General features: G+C 41.0%; 1 protein-coding gene across 1 annotated transcript in view; it reads right to left on the reverse strand.

The window, feature by feature from the left end:
* The window catches only part of RAB8B (RAB8B, member RAS oncogene family), a 67,420-nt gene that overhangs the window by 34,540 nt on the left and 16,470 nt on the right, over nucleotides 1-16,410 (reverse strand). The window lies entirely within an intron of this gene.

Consider the following 16,410-nt stretch of genomic DNA (forward strand, 5'->3'; position numbering starts at 1 on the left):
ACTCAGGAAAACTGATATTTCATCTACTTCAGGTAAGTCTTTGCGGACCTCAAGGCTGTAGTCCATGTATGGCAGAGAAGTGGCAGACATGGCCCCCTCTTTGACTGTGAAACCAGTTCCTCAGCCTGTCTGTAAGTATAATCCACGACACAAATTATAAAACAGAAAACTGACTGAGACTGCTTCATTTCGGCTACATAAAAGACATGGCTAAAGAGTGCTCAACCACATATGATAGATGCAATGAAGTTTAGCTTAGTCAGATGTTAAGTCACACTTAATGAAAATCAAGTTGTCTAATGAAAGGGCAAATTTCAATATTTAATTTGACAAGAAGTCCTGAGCCTGACATGACGCTACGTGCTGAGGAATACAAAGATGAAAATTTATGGGTCTCAGGGAGCTCCCAGGCCGTAGGCACTAAAATCTCCTAACGTGAAAATCCCACATCAGACTTACATCTTTTGCTAAAGATGATATTATAAGGTTTGCTCTTCGGGAGCAGGACTAACAACAGATGATAAACCAACAGAAAACATGATTTCCTAAGATATGAAACTGCCTGCTTTAATTCTGTCTTTTCTACAATCAAGCGTACAATTATCTCCCAAAGGCTGAGAGTAAACAAGTGGCATTTGTCTATCACAAATGGCAAAAATGGTAACAGCAATTTTTCACTGTTGTTTAGAAGCCGATTTGGCTTAGGATTTAAAACAGTCTAAAAAAAAAAAAGGACTCATTCTACCATCACCTTCACATTCCCTCCCAACACTCCAATATATAAACGATAGTCTTGGTCAAGTTTGACATTTTCTCTGAACTCTAAGAGCTTTGATGACCAGCTAAAAGTCAAATGAGCAAACATCACATTTACAAAGAATGGTAATATTAAAAACTGTCAGTTTTTGCTAGACAGCAGAAACTAACAAAACATTGTAAATCAACTATACTCCAATTTTAAAAATTAATTTAAAATTTAAAAACTTTTTTAAAATAAAAACTGTCAGTTTTTAAGTTATATTAGCAAAGGCTAGGGAGCTCAGCTACCCTCTGTAGCTCGGTTGTAGTCTTGAGCCCCTGACTCAAAAGTCTTTTGTCTGATAAGTGTGATGAAATTATATTAAAGAGCTACCATTTACTGTGTACCTACTATGTGCCAGGTATAACCATAAGAAATAGCCACGATTATCTCCCATTTCACCACCAAAGAACCTGAGGCTCAAAGAAGTAACTTGTCCGAGATGACAAGCTATTAAGAGCAGAGCTGGGATATTTATCTGTGCCTGCCTAGCTCCCTTCACTGGGCTATACACTATGAGAATTCTGGGACTCAAGTGGCACTAATAGGGGAATCACCCTTCAGAGTCAGTCTTGAAGGTACCAACTCAGATTACAAAGGATTTGGGAGGAACCAGTTTCCAAAAGAGCACTGAAAGTTGAACCTAGCTCTAGGTCATCTCTAGATCACAAAAGGAGAATGGGTCCACTCTGGGTGGACCTGAATACTAAGTATTAGTTCTTTGAGCTCTCTCAGTATGTTTAGTATAGCCATTCCATAAAGAATTCTTATTCTATTGACAGATTAATACAAAATACATCCGATCATCCTGGCATCTTTCAAACTAGAAAAGACTCCATCACAGCACGTCTGTTTTGAATCAAAGCAAACCTCTCCCCTCGAGCAAGGCCCCAAATAGTGGATGTTCAGGAGACGGTGCAAGAGGCAACTTTTGCTCCTGAGATGGAAATCCATCTCAAGTCGGCCTGCAAGACAGGGATTGTGACACTCATGCTGCCCCAGGAAACATGCTTTTGGTTCCACAGGAAAGCTAGGAAGAACCAAAAAATTTAGAATACCTAGGGTATCATCAGTGGTCAAATGTATTCCCTGGCCATTTAGAGAATACCCTTTAAATGCACATAAATTTCTTCCAATATGACATGAATGCTTTATATAACTTTATAATTGTAGGTGCATCTTCCAATTCTGCATGTATAATGAGAAAGAAACTGTGCTGGAAATAACTACAAATGATCACAAAAAATTAAAATATGACCAGCTGATAGACTGTTCTGTGACATCAGTTAGGCTCCAAACCCAGTGCTCTTTTCACATTACACTGCTTTATTAGGAGGTGTTTTTATGGGATAATAAAATGGGTTGTTTGATACCTATTTCTGAGGCTGCACTATAGGAAAAAAAACATAAAAGACAAAAGAAATACTACCTTTTTGGAAAAATGTATCAGTCAGGATCTAATCAGAAAAAAGAAACCACTTCAAGTATCTACACAGGGGGAATTTAATATAGGGAATTGGTTACACAAGCCATGAAGTTGCGGAGCACCAAAGAAGGGATGGTAAAAGGTTTAGCAACAGCAGGGAGCCACTACCACCCCCAAGCCAGACAGACAAAAGAAGGAGATAGTGTTACTGGAGCTGAAGGCCTATAATAACAACAGGGTGGAACCATGGTGGCCCTGTCCAGTGGGAGCTGGAGCCCCAGAGAAACAGTCTCTGCTGAAGAAGCCACCTGAGGCAGAAAGGGAGGAGAAATACCCTGATTTCTCCCCTTCTCTTCCCTTCCAACCTCCCTCTAGTGTCTCTAGTTGGCTGAACTCAGTCTAAAGCCAGCTGACTCATGAGCCTGGGCAGGGGAAGAAGGAGGAAATGGATTTGATGGAAAACTGACCAAGGATATGATCAGCCTTTAGCTACAAGAATTAAATCTGTGTTACTGTTCTAAGCCACTGAGATTTGGGGGCTGTGTAACAGCAAAAGTTGACAGATGTATACCTCCACAAACTACACTAATTAGGCAAATAAATAAGCAGACAGAAATGTCAGATAAATGGGGACTCAAACGTGAAATCATATGAATAATTATTTTCAATAATTGCTTTAAGGAAAACATCTCCACCATTAATGTGTGAGCCTGAGGCAGAGGGCAAGCACCTGTATAGATCCCCAGCCACGCGCTGGTCCTGAAAGAAAAGCACATTCAGGATCTCCAGCTGGAAGCAGAAAGCAGCCCTGGCTGTTACTACCTGGCTATTACTATCTTGCAGTTTCACAATCAACTGGGCAGTTCGGGACAGGAAGACCTGGTGAACTTAGAGTGTCACATGCTGGCAAGTCAGGAGCCAGGCTTCCAAAAAGGAAGTTTGTCACTGAGTCAGCAATGCCACTAAACCCTAAGCCAGAGCGGTACCAATATAGCTCAAGGGTAGCTACCGACATGGTGGCTCCAAGTTTTTTCCTTATACTACTTCCATCGTGGTACCAGCCTCCATCACAGTATTCACAGGACATCCTGGTTAGTTATTTATAATCCCTTCTCCCAAAGTACACTGTACACACCCACAGTATGTGGAGTGCCTTTTGAGCTTATGAATCTCTACAATTACCCACATTAAAGTACATAGCCTCACCCAACATATCCAACCCTAGTTTTCACAGTGCCTCAGTATACATCCTCAGAAATGTCTCCCTCATGTTCCACTCTGATATTCCCTGCCTCGAAGCATTTTCCAGGATTCCCCCACTGTCTGGAACATTCTCCATCCTTCCCACTGGAATCCTGACAGTGACTTAAGACTCAGTAACTCCACTTCCTCTGTCCTCCAGATATCCCAGCCAACCCTGCTTACTCTCTACCTTAAATTCCTACTGAATTTAGAATATCACTAGCAGTGGCATTTAATTATTCTTGTTTCATGTGATGTTTTACCTTCCTGATTAGATTTAGGCACAGCATCTAGCACAGTATGCAGCTGATTAAGTAGGTGCTCAATACATGTTTAAAGAGATGAATGAAAGTTAAGCTTCATCTTTTACAAGCTATTCTCTTTGTAAACTTCCCTCCCATGCCAAGCACATCACAGGCACTCAATCAATACTTCTTGACATTGATTAATCACTTCTGAAAACAATTAGGGTCACATATCTCCAACCTGATCCTCTTGGAATGCATCTTAATGGGTAACAATTAAGTTACATATTTGGAAAACTTTAGGTGATAAAGAAAGAGAGAGACAGAGAAGGAAGGAGGGAGGGAGAGGGCAGTAGAGAGAGGGTGGGGGGAGGGAGGGAAGAAGAAAGGAGAGAGACACAAACACTAAATTACTGAGAAAAGAACAAATCAAAAACACAGTACTAAGCACACATAAAACAGATGTCTTTTCTATTTAGAATGAAGAAGAGACAGCAATGCCGTCTCTTCTAGAGAGGTAAAATTGAATTAAAGGTTCTGTTACCATGCACAATGGTTAAGAGCCTGCCTGCCAATGCAGGGGACACAGGTTCAAGCCCTGGTCCGGGAAGATCCCACATACTGCAGAGCAACTGAGCCCGTGCGCCACAACTACTGAGCCTGTGCTCTAGCACCCGCGAGCCACAACTACTGAAGCCCACACGCCTAGAGCCCGTGCTCCGCAACAAGAGAAGCCACCACAACGAGAAGCCCGCAGACCGCAATGAAGAGTTGCCCCCGCTCGCCGCAACTAGAGAAAACCCACACGCAGCAACGAAGACCCAATGCAGCCAAAAATAGATAAATGAATAAATAAATTTATTTTTTTAAAAAAAGGTTCTCTTACCATGGTCTCAATTCTAACCCTTAAAATCACATGTCACTTTAGAGAGGCTTAGGAATCTAGGTGATTTTTAAAAATACACACACAGTGAAATAAATACCAATTTTGTAATTATATTAGGAGGACCAATATACCACCCAGTGGGGGTGTCGGGGGAAGGGGGAAGAACTGGATATTTCATGGTGGTTAGAGAGTTTTACTTTCTTCAGAAACCATAATTTTCTTAAGACTTTGGCAACAACCACAGAACAGAACCATATGTTACAGATGTCTCTGCTGTGTGGGAACTTCTGCCACTGCTCCAACAATGGGAATGGCTTCCACAGTCCACTTAGAGAAAGAAAAAGCAGAAAGCCAAGAAAAGGAGACAGACAATAGGCGGATTACCCAAAAGACCCTAACAGAGACACAACACAGCAAATCAAACCCTCAGTGGAAGCCCTCCATCAATAAAACCTTGACAGTTAAAAGGCCCAATTTTCTTTCACAGGGGAAAAAAAGGATTTATCCAATTAAATACAGCCTCCATATAGTTGGCTTAAATTTTTTTTAAGTCTTCAGTGGCAAAAGCAGCCACATCAGTGGCTTTCTAGCTTTTCTGACCCACAGTTTAGAAATACTTTTTACATCACAGTACATTATACATCTATACATACTTACATAACTGAAACAAAAGTTTCATAAAATTGGGACTTCCCTGGTAGCACAGTGGTTAAGACTCTGTGCTCCCAATGCAGGGAGCCTGGGTTCAATCCCAGGTTAGGGAACTAGATCCCACATGCATGCTGCAACTAAGAGTTTGCATGCTGCAACTAAGGAGCCCACCTGCCGCAACTGAGACCCAGCACAACCAAATGAAAATAAATAAATAAATAAATTTTAAAAATATTTAAAAGAAAAGGTTTCATAAAAGCACATTTGACCCTTACCCCTGCTTACTCTTGTATATGCAGTGGACTCTGTACTTTCTTTTCCTTCCTTCCTTCCTTTCTTTCTTTCTTTTCTTTCTTTTAAATTTTATTGAAGTATAGTTGATTTACCATATTATGTTAATTTCTTCTGAACAGTAAAGTTACTCAGTTTTGTATATATATGTGCGTGTGTGTATATATATATATTCTTTTTCATTATCATTTGTCACATAATACTGAATAGAGTTCCCTGTGCTATACAGTAGGACCTTGTTGTTTATCCATCCTATATATAATAGTTTGCCTCTGCTAGTCCCAAACTCCCATTCCTTCCCTCCCCTACCACCCAAGCCCTGCCAGCAACCACAAGTCTGTTCTCTGTATCTGTGAGTCTGTTTCTGTTCCGTAGATATGTTGATGTGTATCATATTTAGATTCCACATATAAGTGATATCATATGGTATCTGTCTTTCTCTTTCTGACTTACTTCACTTAGTATGATAATATCTAGGTCTATCCATGTTGCTCAATGGCATTATTTCATTCTTTTTGATGGCTGAATAATATTCCATTGTATATATATACCACATCATCTTTATCCATTCATCTGTCAATGGACATTTAGGTTCCTTCCATGTCTTGATTATTGTAAATAGTGCTACTGTAAACATAGGGGTGCATGTATCTTTTCAAATTATAGTTTTGTCTAGGTATAGGCCCAGGAGTGGGATTGCTGGATCATATGGTAACTCTATTTTTAATTTTTTGAGGAACCTCCATACTGTTTTCCATAGTGGCTGCACCAATTTACATTCCCACCAACAGTGTAAGAGGGTTCCCTTTTCTCTACACCCTCTCCAGCATTTGTTATTTGTAGACTTTTTAATGATGGCCATTCTTACTGGCGTGAGGTGATACTTCATTGTAGTTTTGATCTGTAGTTCTCTAATAATAAGTGATGTTGAGCATCTTTTCATGTGCCTATTGGCCATCTGTATGTCTTCTTTGGAGAAATGTCTATTTAGGTCTTCTGCCCATTTTTCAATTGGGTTGTTCATTTTTTTGTTGTTGAGTTGTATGAGCTGTTTGTATATTTTGGAAACTATCTTTCTTTTCTATTCTTTTGTACTTTCTTTTCTATGTACTTTCTTTTCTATTCTTATGTTATGATCTATTCTCTTCCCTTCCATCAAAAAAAAAAAAAAAAAAAGTCTGGACACACTAAACTGACTCCATGACCCCAAAATGGGTTGCAATCCACACTGAAAAACACTGGCCTAAAGAAGATTCTGGAAGTAAACCAAAGGTTACATGCCATTTCTTTTCTTTCCTTTTAAAAAAATCCTTTGCTGATAAGGAAAAACCACTCCAACTTCACTTTTTAATGAGAGAGAGAGGAGGAAAAATATGACAACTTTAGGACTGTGCTAAGTACTTAATATACCTTATCACTAGTATCAAAACAAGCCTGCATGGGGGCTGTTATTCCCATTTTACACGAGAGGAAACTGAGGTCCAGATGGAGGAAGGCAGAAGTCTAAATCAGAGAGTGGGAGAGGGTATGAGAGAGAAAGGGCCCTGGGACTGAATTATGCAGACATCTGTCTTCAGCTTCCAGACTCCCTGAGCCCCAGTTGGTGGTTTGGGACCAACATGGTATTTGGTCACAAACAGGAACAGTAGATATGTGGCCTGTCTGGAACAGGGAAGCAGCTCAGAATCCTATAGAGACTGCAGACACCTGACTCTACACTAATGAGGTGGAAGGTATGAGGACATAAGAGCTCTTCAATTTTAAAGACCTTAGTAAACAAGAAAAATAAATATTATATATATTCTACAGAAAATATATTTTTCATTAGGAATAAAAAAATGCAGTTTTTGAGTTAGGAGGGAAAAAAAGGAAATGTGAACTCTCAAAAGCAGAAACTTGAATCTTGATGGTTACTTAAGAAAAGAGAAATGACATGCTGCTGAAATTGGATGCGGGAAATGCCCACCCTGGTCACATCCATTGTCAAATGCACAAGCTTTGGAAAGTGTTAGCAGCTGAGCACACCCATTTCCAAGGAATTCATCATCGCACAATTCTTTTCCAAACTGGAATTAAGCTCTCAGATGACTACATTAAACAGACCCTTTACCCCCAAACTGTAATGCTTTGAAAAGAATGACCACCTTGAATTTTTAAGCACTGGAAATTTCTACATTATACAAAACTGGTGGAGAGAAGGAAGCCACATTTGTTTTGTTCTTGAGAGCAGATATGAGAGATAGGGATAAATGGAAAATGTAGAATGTTATTTGGAAGACAATTTACTCATTTTAAGTTTCAGTACTCATAAACAAAAGCGGTTGGAAAGAGACCTCGTGTAAGAATTCCCCTTAATCAGAGGAAGATTGTTTTGTTTCCTTGTTTTCTTTTATAAGTGTCCTTATTACAACATAAGCTGTTATCATCATTTTTTAAATGAAAGTTGCTTTATTGGTAGTCATAAATACACAGCCTACTGAATTTAAAAGAGGCACTCATTAATTTTAAGCATAAGTACGAGTTACTAAGTGAACAAGACATTCTACAGGTGATACAGTGGCTTTTCTGGGCATCTGGCACTATTTGGGGGAAAAAGATTTACCACACACTGATCCACTGACGTAAATCATATTATGATTGCTTCCCTAACCTAACCTGTGCCTCCCTTCCCAAGCCCACCTCCCTACATATCCACCTGTCTGGGGCAGTGAAATAGTGTCTAGCAAACATTTATCCTTCAGATTTTATTTGAAGAAAGACATCAGAGAGCAATTATCTAGTATAACTCAGTTACAATTTCAGGTACTAATTAGGAAACAGAGAAATAAAAATTAATTTAATCTGTGTACAGGTTGGAATTGTCCCTAGTTTTGAAAAGAGATTAGTCAGAACCTACGAGAGTTTCCTTTTGATTCCAAAGGGGAGGAAGGGAAGACAGAAGGAAGGGAGGGAGGGAGGAAGGGAGGGAGGGAGGAAGGGAGGGAAGGAAAGAGGGGAGAGGGAAGACTCTGACACTAAAACATGCTTTAGGTTTCTGACAAAGTCTTATAAAAACTTAACACAGCAGGGCTTCCCTGGTGGCGCAGTGGTTGAGAATCTGCCTGCGGATGCAGGGCACACGGGTTCGTGCCCCGGTCCAGGAAGATCCCACGTGCCGTAGAGTGGCTGGCCCCGTGAGCCATGGCCGCTGAGACTGCGCGTCCAGAGCCTGTGCTCCGCAAAAGGAGAGGCCACAGCAGTGAGAGGCCCGCGTACCACCAAAAAAAAAAACTTAACAGCAAAAAAAAAAACAAAAAAACTTAATGTGACCCTCACAGTTAACTACTGACAGTGGCATGTGCTTTCAATCATATTCTGAAAATGTGCAAGAAAGCGAGGCAAAATTTTATCACGGTTCTCATTTACATTTATCATTCCCTCACTACAGGAATATATAATCACACACAGATATCTGTGGATGATTATATATGAAAATGGGCCTTTCAAGTTCAAGTGTGAGAAAAATTAATGCACAGAAATCTCTTGCATTCCTATACACTAATGATGAAAAATCTGAAAGTGAAATTAAGAAAACACTCCCATTTACCATTGCAACAAAAAGAATAGGAATAAACCTACCTAAGGAGACAAAAGACCTGTATGTAGAAAACGATAAGACACTGATGAAAGAAATTAAAGATGATATAAACAGATGGAGAGATATACCATGTTCTTGGATTGGAACAATCAACATTGTAAAAATGACTATACTACCCAAAGCAATCTACAGATTCAATGCAATCCTTATCAAACTACCAATGTCAATCTTCACAGAATTACAACAAAAATTTTTACAGTTTGTATGGAAACACAAAAGACCCTGAATAGCCAAAGCAATCTTGAGAAAAAACATGAGTTGGAGGAATCAGGCTCCCTGACTTCAAAGTATACCACAAAGCTACAGTAATCAAGACAGTATGGTACTGGCACAGAAAACAGAAATATAGATCAATGGTACAGGATAGAATGCCCAGAGATAAACCCATACACATACGGGCACCTAATTTATGACAAAGAAGGCAAGAACATACTATGAAGAAAAGACAGCCTCTTTGATAAGTGGTGCTGGGAAAACTGGACAGCTACATGTAAAAGTATGAAATTAGAACACTCCCTAATACCATACACAAAAATAAACTCAAAATGGATTAAAGACCTAAATGTAAGGCCAGACACTATCAAACTCTTGGAGGAAAACACAGGCAGAACACTCTATGACATAAATCACAGCAAGATCTTTTTTTTTTTTGCAGTACACGGGCCTCTCACTGTTGTGGCCACTCCCATTGCGGACCACAGGCTCCGGACACGCAGGCTCAGTGGCCATGGCTCACGGGCCCAGCTGCTCCACAGCATGTGGGATCTTCCCAGACCGGGGCACAAACCCGTGTCCCCTGCATCAGCAGGCAGACTCTCAACCACTGCACCACCAGGGAAGCCCTCAAGATCCTTTTTGACCCACCTCCCAGAGCAATGGAAATAAAAACAAAAATAAACAAATGGGAACTAATGAAACTTAAAAGCTTTTGCACAGCAAAGGAAACCATAAACAAGAGGAAAAGACAACCCTCAGAATGGGAGAAAATATTTGCAAATGAAGTAACTGACAAAGGATTAATCTCCAAAATTTACAAGCAGCTCATGCAGCTCAATAACAAAAAAACAAACAACTGAATCCAAAAATGGGCAGAAGACCTAAACAGACATTTCTCCAAAGAAGATACACAGATTGCCAACAAACACATGAAAGAATGCTCAATATCATTAATCATTAAAGAAATGCAAATCAAAACTACAATGAGATATCATCTCACACCAGTCAGAATGGCCATCATCAAAAAATCTACAAACAGGGGCTTCCCTGGTGGCGCAGTGGTTGAGAGTCCGCCTGCGATGCAGGGGACGCGGGTTCGTGCCCCGGTCCGGGAAGATCCCACATGCCGCGGAGCGGCTGGGCCCGTGAGCCGTGGCCGCTGGGCCTGCGCGTGCGGAGCCTGTGCTCTGCAGCGGGAGAGGCCACAGCAGTGAGAGGCCCGCGTACCGCAAAAAAAAAAAAAAAAAAAAAAAAAATCTACAAACAATAATCACTGGAGAGGGTATGGAGAAAAGGGAACCCTCTTGCACTGCTGGTGGGAATGTAAGTTGATAGAGCCACTATGGAGAACAGTATGGAGGTTCCTTTAAAAACTACAAATAGAACTACCATACGACCCCACAATCCCACTACTAGGCATATACCCTGAGAAAACCATAATTCAGAAAGAGTCATGTACCAAAATGTTCATTGCAGCTCTATTTACAATAGCCAGGACATGGAAGCAACCTAAGTGTCCATCAACAGATGAATGGATAAAGAAGATGTGGCACATATATACAATGGAATATTACTCAGCCATAAAAAGAAACGAAATTGAGTTATTTGTGGTGAGGTGGATGGACATAGAGTCTGTCATACAGAGTGAAATAAGTCAGAAAGAGAAAAACAAATACCATATGCTAACATATATATATGGAATCTAAAAAAAAAAATGGTCATGAAGAACCTAGGGGCAAGATGTGAATAAAGACACAGACCTACTAGAGAATGGACTTGAGGATACAGGGAGGGGGAAGGGTAAGCTGGGACAAAGTGAGAGAGTGGCATGGACATATATACACTACCAAACATAAAACAGATAGCTAGTGGGAAGCAGCCGCATGGCGCAGGAAGATCAGCTCGGTGCTTTGTGACCACCTAGAGGGGCGGGATAGGGAGGGTGGGAGGGAGGGAGACGCAAGAAGGAAGAGATATGGGGACATACGTATATGTATAACTGACTCACTTTGTTATAAAGCAGAAACTAATACACACTGTAAAGCAATTATACTCCAATAAAGATGTTTACGAAAAAAAAAAAAAAGATCAGTGAGAGTTTCAGTGTCTTTCTCTCTTTTCATACACCAATCGTAAGGCAATTCACTAGAGCTGGCTTAGTGAATGGGGCAACATGAGGGGAAGTCCAAAGGCTCTTTCCCCACCACATATAAAAATTCTATAGTAATTTCCCTGACCCGCACCCCTACTCCTTCCCACAGTAAAGCTCAGAGGTGACTTTCCTTTCCCCTATCTGTTTATAAGATTCACTGTGTACTTTTCAACACTCTCCTTTGTAAGCGTTCTCTATTTTTTCCTCTAGTCAAAAGTGATGCCATATTATCACTACAGTATCTTGGCTCTTCTGATCCCCAATCAGAATTTCCCCTCCCCTGGTTGCTAGTGACATTTTCTACTACAAAAAAATTTCCAAGCAAAATTGGGTTAGACAAGAATAAATATGAGTCACAGCTGAACATGAACTGAAACAGCAAATGTGCTGGTGAAATCCCTCCCTTAAAAACTATCCTTAAAAATGATAAACATGGTGACCTATGCAACAACCTGGATATCAACTTTTTGTTGCTGTTTGCTTTTTGCTGTGAACTAGTTCAGCATGCTCTGCTTGTCCTGCACCAAGGATGCTTCCACGACAACTTAGAAGTCAGGACCACAATGCATTGTCCTACGAAGACAGGGCTCCGAATGATGTGGAACAATCAACTAGGGGCATTTCATCTTCAGATCTGGTACGTATGAGATGCACTGGTTAGTCGATATGTGGTGAGACTAAGGAAAATGTAGGTTCCTGGCAAAAAAATCCACCAAAGCCATAATTGGACTTAAGTGGAAGTTAATTTTTTTTTTGGAAGTTAATTTTGAACTCTACCAGACTCACTTTAACTTTTAACAAGATATATTTAAAGGAAGTATTTGCTAAATACAATATCAAGAAGCTTTATAAGGAAAATTTCAAACTATGACTCTCTCTAAAGTCTTTCACATTCTTTCCTATTCAAAAGGCCATCACTGGGCTTCCCCGGTGGCACAGTGGTTGAGAGTCCGCCTGCCGATGCAGGGGACACGGGTTTGTGCCCCGTCCGGGAGGATCCCACATGCCCCAGAGCGGCTGGGCCCGCATACCACCAAAACAAACAAACAAACAAACAAACAAAAAAGGCCATCACTGTTAAGGTATGAGGTAAGCCTGTCAATGAGAGATACAGTGAGGGAATGCAGCCTGGAGCAGAGCACAGTTATAATAGCCCAGTAAGTGAGACAATACTCTCCCAAGCTCCCAACACGTAAAGGGGCAAGAATTCACTCAATTTGGCTGTAGTTTCAGGAACATCTGTAAAACATTTCCCCCTAATCCTAGTAATTTCTATACTTGTGATCTACAGTAATAATCTATTCATTTGTTCCCCTGTCAGAAAAGTTAGGCCAAAAAAGCCAAAAGAGATTTAAATGTAAAACACTTAAGCCAATGAGAACAGAGTTGATCATTCACTTTTATCTGGGCTTTTGCAGATAAGACACACATCTCAAACAAAGCACGGAATGCTCCCTAAACTCTACTCCTGCTTTTATCTTTTGATGTTGCAAGAACTCCAATGGGTCACTATGCAGTGGTATCTTTCAGCAAAAAACAAAACAAAACAAAACAAAACAAAACAAAACACATTCCTTGAGAGGAGTTAAGTCTTGGCTCTTCAAAGCTAATTAGAACCACACCACATAGCACTGTTTAGCACGATGCTAGAACAGGCCTGTCGTATGATGTTAAGCTTTCATCCTCTTCAAGAGACAATTCAATTTCTCATCTTCTATTTACACACCAGTCACTCAGAATACAAATCCAGCCTCCAGTTTAGAAAAAGAAGGCCAAGAACTACCCAGAGCTGCAGCCACCACCGTTACCATCACTATTCACCACGCTCTCTGGCCCTTTTTCAAGACAGAAGAGTCAGTGGCTTCCTCTTCCTTCTCCTTTCAGGGTCTTCCATGTTAGAAACCCTGCCATTTTCCCCATCTCCAAAATAATCTCAGTGCTTCTGTGGAAAAAGTTGAAAAATGGCTCCAGCACAGAGGTCACAGTAGAAGGTACTTTGCACAGAAGGTTGTCTCGGGTGTGTATACTAGGAGGCCCAGCTGTGGTGCTACCTATCTATCTCCCAGCCAGGTTTACTTTCCACTATCCAAATTCAGTAACAAAAGATTTGGTGGGAGAGTGTAGACTTAGACAAAGTGGGAAGAAAAACCAAGTTCATTATAAAAAAAATTTTTTTAAAGAAGAATAAAAGTGACAGGCCTGTATATAGTTCAAAGATGGCTTTCTCACAGACACAAGAGAAAGCCTCGTTGTCTAGATCAGGCCAACTGCTGACAGCTCTAGAGAAATCCAGAGGTAAAGAAATTGTAGCCTATCACCTGGGAGAAAGAAGATTTTCAGGGCCTCCTCTGTCAAAATGAAATCAAAATCAACGTTCCAAAAAAAGTTTCACAGAAAAAGGCCAAATGAAATGTGTAATTTCTCATCTCAACCACAGCAGACCTTCACTCCACACTGAGATATCTAGAGTTGCAGTCTAAGATTATTTTATATTTAAAAGATAAACGGACAATCATTCTTAACGTGTTTTAGTAAGTGACTGTAATTCTAATTTCAGAATCAAGAAAAAAAATTCTGAACTAGTAACTTTAGGGGATCCCTATCCCCAAAGATGAGAGCTTTACTTAATCACTTCATCAGTATCATCCTGAAATTTCAGTTTGATGACAGTTTTTCCAAGCACCAAATATGTGCCAAGTACAATGTCCGGCAATGCAGAGAACACAAAGATAAAACAAGCTTCTGCCCCAAACAAAGTTATCATGGGAGTGGGGAGTTGGGAAAGTGGAGAAGGAAGCTGGCTCTACTTTTAACACAGGAAGAACATGGGAAGTGCCACGCAAAAGTCCAAAGTACTACAGGGCATAAAGTACCACTGAGGAAAGAGAAAACATCTTCCAGTGCAGGGAGGGGGCAGAGAGAAGGCTCTGACACAGCAGCATAAAGAAAGTAACATCTGAGGAGCATCAGGAAGGAAAGGCAGGATGTCAACAGGCAGAATGAGGTGTGTTCGTGGAACCATCCATTCTGGTAGACCAGTGATTCTTAGGCTCTTTAATTTTGTGAATTAGTAAAATCTTCAGGAAAAAAAAAAAAAGGGTAGTTGTGGGGAGAATGAAAGAAGTTAAAAGACAGAAGATACTAAGCTAGGAACTGTGTATTCCATAAAATTTGCTTGGGGAGAAAACTGGACTGCAAAGATTTTTCTCCCTCAGAGAAACAAAACAGCAAGAATTCTATTGCATTTTGAATTTTGCAAATGATAATGAAATAAACAATGGCTATTAGCCTCATCATTTTATAAGTAAAGGAGCATTTTCATTCCAAAAATGTAGGAAGCACATCATCTCAGGAACTTAAAAATGGCATTCCTTCTCATGCAAGGGCAGCTAGTAACCTTACACTGGTCAGGTGAAAACTTGGTCACTGCCCACCGGGCACCTCTGTTTAGTAGGAGTCTGTGGGTTAGAGCTATCTAGGACTCCTGTAAGGAGCTGAAGGAAATACAGGTGAAGCCACATGGTAGGGATTTGGAATGGTAGACTGAGGAAGATATATTCAATTCGGCAAAGTGAAGAATAAGACTTTTGGGGGGAGGGGTAAGGGATTAACATGATGTCTAATCAGGGCTATGCTCCACAATTAATTTGATCAAAATGTGTGGGATGGAACGGAAGGGGTAGGGGGGTGCTGCTGCCCAAGTGAGACTGGAAGTGCTCAGGCCACCTAGGAGAATATTGCAAAGTCCAGGTGAGAGGTGTTGAGGGCCTAAAGCAGGGTGCTGGAAGAATGGAAAGGACTTAGCAACAGATTACATATATTGAATAGGATTTGAGGAAAAGGACAGAGTCAAAGAGATTTCCAGATTTTGAACCTAGATATACGAAAAAAAAATGACAGTAGTGTCAACAGATATATGAAAATTCAGGAAAGGGTACTAGATCTAGGGGACTAGATAAGAGGAGGAAATGAATTCATGCTGGGGTGGGACATACAGGGCAGGAGTTTGGGAAAGGGTGGGGACATGAGACAGGACACTGGAGAGTCAGACATGGAAGGCTTGGAAGGGGGCAAGCTTACCTCCTTCATCACTTGGACATATCTGAACCCTCACTACATGCCAGGCACTGTACTAGGTGCTACAGATATGCTGAAGACCAGCAGACCTCGGACCTGCACTCACGGGCCTCCAATCTGGCAGGAAAGACAAACGTTCATGCAGTAATTACACAGGCAGTTGTGATTACAACTTGCATTAGAATGCCTAATTTCCAAAAGAGGAAAAAGGAAAAAAAAAATAGAGAACAGACACTTGGAAAATGACTTCAATTAAAAAGCAAAATGAGACTGCCACTGGAACCAGAAGGCTGTTAGTGGAAAACAAATTGAGCAGACAATTCCTGGAAGCTGGTGGAGGAAGAGTTTCAAGAAACAAGTGACAAATGGTGCCAAGTGCTGCTGAGAGGCCAAGGGGGATGAGGAATGAGCAAAGGCCACTGGCCTGTTCACTGAGGACAGGACAACCTGAGCGCAGTGTGGAAGCAGGTGGGGCAGGATTTCAAGGTGTTAATGAGTGAGGAGAGGGTAGAAAAGTGCAAGTGACAAGACTTCTCTTTCAAGAAGTTAAACGACAAAAGGAAAGGCGATGGGGAGAAAGGTGACCTGAGGAAGGGGTGAGTTTAAGCAATCTCCTTATCAAAATGGGGATGATTTCAACAGGATTGGAAGCAGAGCAGAAAGGGCCAGCAGAGAAAGAGAAAGAGGAGAGAGAAGATGTAAGAGAGGAGGAGGACGACTGCCAGGGCCCAGCCCCAGGAGTAGGAGGGCATTACATCAAGAACATCAACCAACAGGTCAGCACCGGC

Source organism: Kogia breviceps, chromosome 3, assembly GCF_026419965.1.
Source record: "Kogia breviceps isolate mKogBre1 chromosome 3, mKogBre1 haplotype 1, whole genome shotgun sequence".
Taxonomy (NCBI): Eukaryota; Metazoa; Chordata; class Mammalia; order Artiodactyla; family Physeteridae; genus Kogia; species Kogia breviceps.